The following is a 10,199-nucleotide window of genomic DNA, read 5'->3' on the forward strand; positions in this document are numbered from 1 at the left end:
TGTATTGTTGTGGTGTTAGTGGACTCGTGTGCGAGAAATCAAGTTGTCAAAATTATTTAAAAATGCAAGTTGTCTAGCCACGAGTCAGATGCTGGCTTTCTGCATGAAACCCCACCATACCTTATTGATACATTGCATGAGTAGTTAGTTATCCTAAAGTCTTGCTGAGTACCTCCGTACTCATGTTTGCTTAATAAATGTTGCAGAGGTTGCTAATGACCCTAATGGAGGGTTCTTCATAGACATTGACGACGACGAGTAGCTGGTGTCCCAGCTACGATCTGGCCCTAGGTTGGGTTTGTAGTATAGTCAGGCCATGTGCCTTCTAGTTGCACAAGTCTGTACTCAGACAGTTTTAAACACTTCCGCTAGCTTGTAACTGAGTGACTGCTATTATGGGTCGTGAGACCCTTACTGTGTAATATTATGTGTGTGGCTCTTCCGAGCCTCTTAAATAAAGCTTGTATGTTTGTGGTTATGTTGTGATGTCATCGATGTATCTATACATATCGGTATGCCATGCGTACGTGTGTCATACTTGATATGTATGGGGTTTGATTACCTAGCCGTGAACTTTAGTAGCACTCCTTACAGGGAAATGCCCCTTTGTGGTCCAACGAGCCATGGTAGCTCGCTACTACTCCGGACATATTGGTTGACCGGCATGTGTCCTTCTTAGCTGTTGTGTCTGTCCCCTTTGGGGGAAATGTCACGCGATGTAATGGAGTCCTTGTAGCTTGCTACGACTCGTCTACATTCGCTGGTGACCGACACCTGCTTTGTTGGGTCATGTATGTCTGTCCCTGTGCGGTACTGCCACTTTGGTTTATGACTAGACTTGTCAATCCGGGTTCTTTGACATTAGAATGCTAGCGACACAATTGCATACGTGAGTCAAAAGACGTAAACGGTCCCGGCTAAGGTAAGGCTGCAGCCGTGGGGTTAACCGTGCGTGAGACCGCAAAGGGATGCGATGTGTTACAGGCTGGATTCATATGGCTTAGGATCGGGGTCCCGTCAGTAGACAACGGCATGGGTGAGAAGAATCAGAACATAATCCCCATTAGTGTTCTTCGGTATCTGCCAATCGTACCAAGACTTCAATGTCTTTTCATGGTCGAAGAGACAGCCAGACAGATGACATGGCACAAATTGGGCAAAAGAACCGAACTAGATGCGGATGGGAACAAGATGCTGGTACACACTTCAGATGGTTTTGCGTGGAGGCACTTCGATGCATTACATAAGGATAAATCGAAAGATCCGAGGCAACCTAGAGTTGCCATCAGCATGGATGGGTTCAATGTGTATGGTATGAGGGCAGCACAATAAAGTTGTTGGCCTGTATTTGTCATTCCACTAAATTTGCCACCCAGAGAGATTATGAAAAGAAAGAACATTTTCCTCACGTTGATAATTCCAGGGCCCAACTATCCGGGGAAGAATATGAATGTGTACATGCAGCCGCTTAAGGATGAGTTGCAAGAAGCCTGGGATAATGGGATCAAGACCTACGACGCGGCTACCAAAACAAATTTCAAAATGCATGTGTGGTAAATGTACTCGACGCATGATTATCCGGCGTTTGCGCTATTCGCTGGCTGGTGTGTGCCTGGAAGGTTCCCGTGCACCACATGCAAGGCAGCTCTTCAGTTCCATTGGCTGCAGGCTGGTCGCAAGTATTCTTGCTTCGACATGCATAGACAATTCCTGGATCCTGACCATAAGTTTAGAAAAGACAAGAAGAATTTCATCAAAGGTAGAGTTGTCAAAAACACTGCACCAGCTGCGTTGACAGGCCAACAGACCCTTGATCAGTTAAACGCTCTCAAGCCTGATCCTTTGCGTCTAGGATACTTCATAGGGTATAATACGGAACACGCCTGGACTCACAAGTCATGCTTATGGGATCTGCCTTACTTCAAAGAGCTCTTTTGCCCACACAACATTGACGTGATGCACACTGAAAAGAATATCGCGGAGGCCATTTTTGGTACATTGTTCGGCATAGAGGGGAAGTCAAAAGATAATCATGAGGCTAGAATCGACCTCGAGGCTCTATGTGATAGACCGTTGCAAAACTTGCGACAACGGAAAGGAAAGCAAAGCATAGCGAAGCGAAAGGCATGGTTCAATCTTGAAAGGCCATCTATGAGGGAAATGCTATTGTGGGTGAAAATGCGGTTGATGTTCCCCGATGGGTATGCTGCGAATCTAAAGAGGGGAGCGAGTCTTGAGAAATTGAAAATATTTGGGCTCATATGGATTGAGCGGGTAATGCCGGTGATGTTGCGTGGCTTTATCCCTGAGGATGAATGGCTAGTACTGGTAGAGCTGAGCTATTTCTTCCGTTCTCTTTGTGCGAAAGAACTATCGCCTCGTACAAGAAGGTCAAGGCATTCTCTGAGTCTGACCTCGAGCATCCAGAAAACTTCACCAACATCTCCTCCCACCACAAGCTCGTGAAGTACAGAGATAACGGGAAGGCGAGGAAAGGGGAGGACTTTAACCCCGAGCGAGGTGCCTATTGATCCAGAGCTGGTGATGATAGCTACCAACGGGAGGCCCCATGGCTCGATCGCCATTGGAGACGGCCTTATACGTTGTCCTAGCACTCTCCGGCAGATAAAGGCACGCCAAACGAGCTCTTGTTCGGAGATAACACGTTGTCCACGGCCAGTCGAGCTCGCCATCGAGGTTAGTTTAATGGACTCAACTATCTTTCCGCATTATGTTGTGCGTTGGAACCAATATGATTACATTGCTAACAATGAGTTGTGTTGTAGGCTGCTATTCAGAAAGAGGCAATGCAGGCGGCTATGGCGGAGAAGGATAAGGAAATTATGGAGCCCGAGGAGAGGACGACTACATTGGTGGAGGCGGAGAGGGCACGGAATGATGCGTCTAACAGGGCCATATACGAGCTCTTCGTGGTAAGTTTCGTCTTCATGTTATTTCAAATCTTGCTTTTGAATGTCCATTTCATTAATAAATAAAAAGTTTGACTTGTCGAAACCAAATGTACACTCTATGTGCGAGAAGAGCGGCCAAGTCCCTCCGCCGATGCCAGTCATTAACGTGGCGGGGACGGTGATTTTCAGTTTAGTGAAGTGATCTTAAGAGTGTCCTCATGCTAACTACACATTGCAAACGATGTTTGGTGCAGAATATCTCCCAAAATGCATCGCATGACCCTTCTAGAGTCGAGCCTTCTCCAGGTGAACAAGCCAGAGCCATCGTACTTCACCGCTATGATGACGATAATGGTATGTTATTTCTAGTGTTTTAATAAAAATAGCTAGACTTCCATCTAAATGACATAATTAGCTTAGTTAGCTCCAAGAAAGGCTAAATTGGCTAATTATCCTACGAAATGACATAATTAGCTTAGTTAGCTCCAGAATGACCTATTTAATAAAAAATGACCTATAGTTAGCTAAGTTTTCTCCTAAATGACATAATAAGGCTTACGTAGCTACAAGATGACCTACTCCCCCTAACTTAGGTATTAAATGGCCTATAATTAGCCTAGCTAGATCCAAAATGGCTTAATACGCATAGTTTGCTCCGGAATGACCTATTTTACCCAAGTTAGCTCCGGAACGACCTATACTTAGCTAGGGTTCCACCTAGATGACATAATTAGCTTAGTTAGCTCCTAAATGGTCTATTTAATAAAACTTGACCTATACTTAGCTAATTATCCTCGAAATGACATAATTAGCTCCAAAAAGGCATTCTAAGCCAATTTAGCCCGAAGAAGGGGACAAGAGGAAAAGAAAGAGGAAAAATGAAAGGAAGGAAGAAGTAGAAGAAGAGAAGAAGAAGAAGGAGAAGGAGGAGGATAAGAAGAAGGAGAAGAAGGAGGAGAAGAAGGAGAAGGAGCTCCTCCTTCTCCTCCTTCTTCCTCCTTCTTCCTCCTTCTCCTTCTCCTTCTCCTTCTTCTTTTCTTCTTCTTCTCCTCTTCCTCCTCCTCCTCCTCCTCCTCCTTATTTTACTTCTTCTGCTCTTTCTCTTCTTCTACGTAGCTTAGACTCATCCAAGAAAGGCTAAATTGGCTAATTATCCTACGAAATGACATAATTAGCTTAGTTAGCTCCAAAATGACGTATTTAATAAAAAATGACCTATAGTTAGCTAAGTTCTCTCCTAAATGACATAAAAAGGCTTACGTAGCTGCAAGATGACCTATTCCCCCTAACTTAGGTATTAAATGGCCTATAATTAGCCTAGCTAGATCCAAAATGGATTAATAAGCATAGTTTGCTCTGGAATGGCCTATTTTACCCAAGTTAGCTCCGAAACGACCTATAGTTAGCTAGGGTTCCACCTAGATGACATAATTAGCTTAGTTAACTCCTAAATGGTCTATTTAATAAAACATGACATATACTTAGCTAATTATCCTCAAAATGACATAATTATCTCCAAAAAGGCACTCTAAGCCAATTTAACCCGAAGAAGGGGACAAGAGGAGAAGAAAGAGGAAAAATGGAAGGAAGGAAGAAGAAGAAGAAGAAGAAGAGAAGAAGAAGAAGGAGAAGGAGGAGGATAAGAAGAAGGAGAAGAAGGAGAAGGAACTCCTCCTTCTCCTTCTCCTTCCTCCGTCTTCCTCCGTCTTCCTCCTTCTCCTTCTCCTTCTTCTTTTCTTCTTCTTCTCCTCTTCCTTCTCCTCCTCCTCCTCCTCCTCATCCTCCTCGTCCTTCTTTTACTTCTTCTTCTCTTTCTCTTCTTCTACGTAGCTTAGCCTCATCCAAGAAAGGCTAAATTGGCTAATTATCCTACTAAATGATATAATTACCTTAGTTAGCTCCAAAATGACCTATTTAAAAAAAATGACGTATAGTTAGCTAAGTTCTCTCCTAAATGACATAATAAGGCTTACATAGCTGCAAGATGACCTATTCCCCCTAACTTAGGTATTAAATGCCCTATAATTAGCCTAGCTAGATCCAAAATGGCTTAATAAGCATAGTTTGCTCCGGAATGACCTATTTTACCCAAGTTAGCTCCAAAACGACCTATAGTTAGCTAGCGTTCCACCTAGATGACATAATTAGCTTAGTTAGCTCCTAAATGGTCTATTTAATAAAACTGACCTATACTTAGCTAATTATCATCGAAATGACATAATTAGCTCCAAAAACACATTCTTAGCCAATTTAGCCCGAAGAAGGGGACAAGAGCAGAAGAAAGAGGAAAAATGAAAGGAAGTAAGAAGAAGAAGAGGAGAAGAAGAAGAAGGATAAGGAGGAGGATAAGAAGAAGGAGAAGAAGGAGGAGAAGAAGGAGAAGGAGCTCCTCCTTCTCCTTCTTCTTCCTCCTTCTTCCTCCTTCTCCTTCTCCTTCTTGTTTTCTTCTTCTTCTCCTCTTCCTTCTCCTCCTCCTCCTCCTCCTCCTCCTCCTTATTTTTCGTCTTCTTCTCTTTCTCTTCTTCTACGTAGCTTAGACTCATCCAAAAAAGGCTAAATTGGCTAATTATCCTACGAAATGACATAATTAGCTTAGTTAGCTCCAAAATGACCTATTTAATAAAAAATGACCTATAGTTAGCTAAGTTCTCTCCTAAATGACATAATAAGGCTTACGTAGCTGCAAGATGACCTATTCCCCCTAACTTAGGTATTAAATGGCCTATAATTAGCCTAGCTAGATTCAAAATGGCTTAATAAGCATAGTTTGCTCCGGAATGACCTATTTTACCCAAGTTAGCTCCGGAACGACCTATAGTTAGCTAGGGTTCCACCTAGATGACATAATTAGCTTAGTTAGCTCCTAAATGGTCTATTTAATAAAACATGACCTATACTTAGCTAATTATCCTCGAAATGACATAATTAGCTCCAAAAAGGCATTCTAAGCCAATTTAGCCCGAAGAAGGGGACAAGAGGAGAAGAAATAGGAAAAATGATAGGAAGGAAGAAGAAGAAGAAGAAGAGAAGAAGAAGAAGGAGAAGGAGGAGGATAAGAAGAAGGAGAAGAAGGAGGAAAAGAAGGAGAAGGAGCTCCTCCTTCTCCTCCTTCTTCCTCCTTCATCCTCCTTCTCCTTCTCCTTCTCCTTCTTCTTTTCTTCTTCTTCTCCTCTTCCTCCTCCTCCTCCTCCTCCTTCTTTTACTTCTTCTTCTCTTTTGCTTCTTCTACGTAGCTTAGACTCATCCAAGAAAGGCTAAATTGGCTAATTATCCTACGAAATGACATAATTAGCTTAGTTAGCTCCAAAATGACCTATTTAATAAAAAATGACCTATAGTTAGCTAAGTTCTCTCCTAAATGACATAATACGGCTTACGTAGCTGCAAGATGACCTATTCCCCCTAACTTAGGTATTAAATGGCGTATAATTAGCCTAGCTAGATCCAAAATGGCTTAATAAGCATAGTTTGCTCTGGAATGACCTATTTTACCAAAGCTAGCTCTGAAACGACCTATAGTTAGCTAGGGTTCCACCTAGATGACATAATTAGCTTAGTTAGCTCCTAAATGGTCTATTTAATAAAATATGACCTATACTTAGCTAATTATCCTCGAAATGACATAATTAGCTACAAAAAGGCATTCTAAGCCAATTTAGCCCGAAGAAGGGGACAAGAGGAGAAGAAAGAGGAAAATGAAAGGAAGGAAGAAGAAGAAGAAGAGAAGAAGAAGAAGGAGAAGGAGGAGGATAAGACGAAGGAGAAGAAGGAGGAGAAGAAGGAGAAGGAGCTCCTCCTTCTCCTCCTTCTTCCTGCTTCTTCCTCCCTCTCCTTCTCCTTCTCCTTCTTCTTTTCTTCTTCTTCTCCTCTTCCTCCTCCTCCTCGTCCTCCTCCTCCTTCTTTTACTTCTTCTTATCTTTCTCTTCTTCTACATATCTTAGACTCATCCAAGAAAGGCTAAATTGGCTAATTATCCTACGAAATGACATAATTAGCTTAGTTAGATCCAAAATGACCTATTTAATAAAAAATGACCTATAGTTAGCTAAGTTCTCTCCTAAATGACATAATAAGGCTTACGTAGCTGCAAGATGACCTATTCCCCCTAACTTAGGTAATAAAAGGCCTATAATTAGCCTAGCTAGATCCAAAATGGCATAATAAGCATAGTTTGCTCCGGAATGACCTATTTTACCCAAGTTAGCTCTAAAACGACCTATAGTTAGCTAGGGTTCCACCTAGATGACATAATTAGCTTAGTTAGCTCCTAAATGGTCTATTTAATAAAACATGACCTATACTTAGCTAATTATCCTCGAAATGACATAATTAGCTCCAAAAAGGCATTCTTAGCCAATTTAGCCCGAAGAAGGTGACAAGAGGAGAAGAAAGAGGAAAAATGAAAGGAAGGAAGAAGAAGAAGAGTAGAATAAGAAGAAGGAGAAGGAGGAGGATAAGAAGAAGGAGGAGAAGAAGGAGAAGGAGCTCCTCCTTCTCTTTCTTCTTCCCCCTTCTTCCTCCTTCTCCTTCTCCCTCTTCTTTTCTTCTTCTTCTCCTCTTCCTTCTCCTTCTCCTGCTCCTCCTCGTCCTCCTTCTTTTACTTCTTCTTCTCGTTCTCTTCTTCTACGTAGCTTAGAGTCATCCAAGAAAGGCTAAATTGGCTAATTATCCTACGAAATGATATAATTAGCTTAGTTAGCTCCAAAATGACCTATTTAATAAAAAATGACCTATAGTTTGCTAAGTTATCTCCTAAATGACATAATACGGCTTACGTAGCTGCAAGATGACCTATTCCCCCTAACTTAGGTATTAAACGGCCTATAATTAGCCTAGCTAGATCCAAAATGGCTTAATAAGCATAGTTTGCTCCGGAATGACCTATTTTACCAAAGCTAGCTCCGAAACGACCTATAGTTAGCTAGGGTTCTACCTAGATGACATAATTAGCTTAGTTAGCTCCTAAATGGTCTATTAAATAAAACATGACATATACTTAGCTAATTATCCTCAAAATAACATAATTACCTCCAAAAAGGCATTCTCAGCCAATTTAGCCCGAAGAAGGGTACAAGAGGAGAAGAAAGAGGAAAAATGAAAGGAAGGAAGAAGAAGGAGAAGAGAAGAAAAAGAAGGAGAAGGAGGAGGATAAGAAGAAGGAGAAGAAGGAGCTCCTTCTCCTCCTTCTTCCTCCTTCTTCCTCCTTCTCCTTCTCCTTCTTCTTTTCTTCTTCTTGTCCTCTTCCTTCTCATTTTCCTCCTCCTCCTCCTCCTTCTTTTACTTCTTCTTCTCTTTCTCTTCTTCTACGTAGCTTAGACTCATCTAAGAAAGGCTAAATTGGCTAATTATCCTACGAAATGACATAATTAGCTTAGTTAGCTCCAAAATGACCTATTTAATAAAAAAATGACCTATAGTTAGCTAAGTTCTCTCCTAAATGACATAAGAAGGCTTACGTAGCTGCAAGATGACCTATTCCCCCTAACTTTGGTATTAAATGGCCTATAATTATCCTAGCTAGATCCAAAATGGCTTAATAAGCATAGTTTGCTCCGGAATGACCTATTTTACCCAAGTTAGCTCTGAAACGACCTATAGTTAGCTAGGGTTCCACCTAAATGACATAATTAGCTAAGTTAGCTCCTAAATGGTCTATACTTAGCTAATTTCTCTCCGAAATAACCTATATATACACTTCTTCATCTAGTATTATTCTTCTAACTTTCTTATTTGTCATTTTGCAGATTACCTTCACTTCACGGGAAGCTTGGATTATATTGATGGAATGCTTGAAGATGATTTCTTGTACCATGGGTTGTATTGAAACTATTGTAGTATATGGATATATATGAAACTTTGTATGCATGTGGATGAAACTGGTGTAATATATGGTTTGGTACGGATGCAACTTGCATAATATGTGTGCACTATGGATGAGAGTTATTTTAATATGGTTATGAGTACGGAAAGAAATTTATTTATGTCAAATATATATATATATATATATATACATATATATATATCCTGATTATAGTTAAAAATGCTGGACATAATAAAAAATAAATTAAAAAGGGGTTGGTTCCCCCCTTTGCCGTCTGCGCCCACATGGCAAAGGGGGGTAGGCAGACGGCAAAGGGGGGATCTGCCCCCTCTCTCTCCCCTCTTTGCCGTCTGCCCCCACATGGCAAAGGGGGGTAGGCAGACGGCAAAGGGGGGAATCTGCCCCCTCTCTCTCCCCTCTTTGCCGTCTGCCCCCACGTGGGAAAGGGGGGTGGGCAGACGGCAAAGGGGGAATCAGCCCCCTCTCTTTCCCCTCTTTGCTGTCTGCCCCCACATGGCAAAGGGGGGATGGCAGACGACAAAGAGAGGAGGCTTGCCATTAACACTTAACGGGGCCGTTGCAGTATGTGCCGTCCCATTTAGTTTGCCGTCTGCCCCCTCATGGCAAAGATTCTTTGCCGTCCGCTTTTAAAAAGAAGACGGCAAAGAACCTCTTCACCGGATTTTTTTACCGTCTAGTTTGCCATCTGCTGACCGACGGCAAAGCCTTTGCCGTCCGTGGTTACCACCTTTGCCGTCTGCCATGGCGGACGGAAAATTTCTGAATTTCAGTAGTGACAATTCCCACAGGGAAGATAGTATCTCTATTGGCAAGCTGAATAGTGACATCAATAGGCTCTATCTCAATAGGTGCAATCTCGCCTTTAATTTCATCATATAAGTATTGAGGTATTGCACTAACACTAGCACCCACGTCACATAAACCATGATAACAATGATCTCCTATCTTAACAGAAACAACAGGCGTGCCAACAACATGCCTATGTTTTTCTCTAGCGTGAGGTTTAACAATTCTAGCAGCATCTTCACAGAAGTGAATATTTTGTCCCTCAACATCGTCGGACAGCATATCTTTGATAATAGCAATGCTAGGTTCAACTCTAATTTTCTCAGGGGGTGTATGTGTTCTAATGTAGCCTCTACGTATCACAGTTGAAGCTTTAGAATGATCCTTTATCCTAACAGGGAAAGGTGGTTTCTCAATGTAAGCACTGGGAACAATAGGATTATCATAGGCAATGACTTTCTCTTCAACTGGATTGGGTTTAACTACATTGACTTCTAAAGGATGATGATATTTAAAGCACTTCTCTTTGGGGATAACAATATGAGCAGCAAATGATTCACACAGTGAAGCTACTATCTCAGGGTCAAGTCCATACTTAGCGCTAAAGTCACAAAAAGTATTTGTTTCAACAAAGGATTTAACGGAATCAAACTTGAAAT

Source organism: Hordeum vulgare, chromosome 2H, assembly GCF_904849725.1.
Source record: "Hordeum vulgare subsp. vulgare chromosome 2H, MorexV3_pseudomolecules_assembly, whole genome shotgun sequence".
NCBI lineage: Eukaryota > Viridiplantae > Streptophyta > Magnoliopsida > Poales > Poaceae > Hordeum > Hordeum vulgare.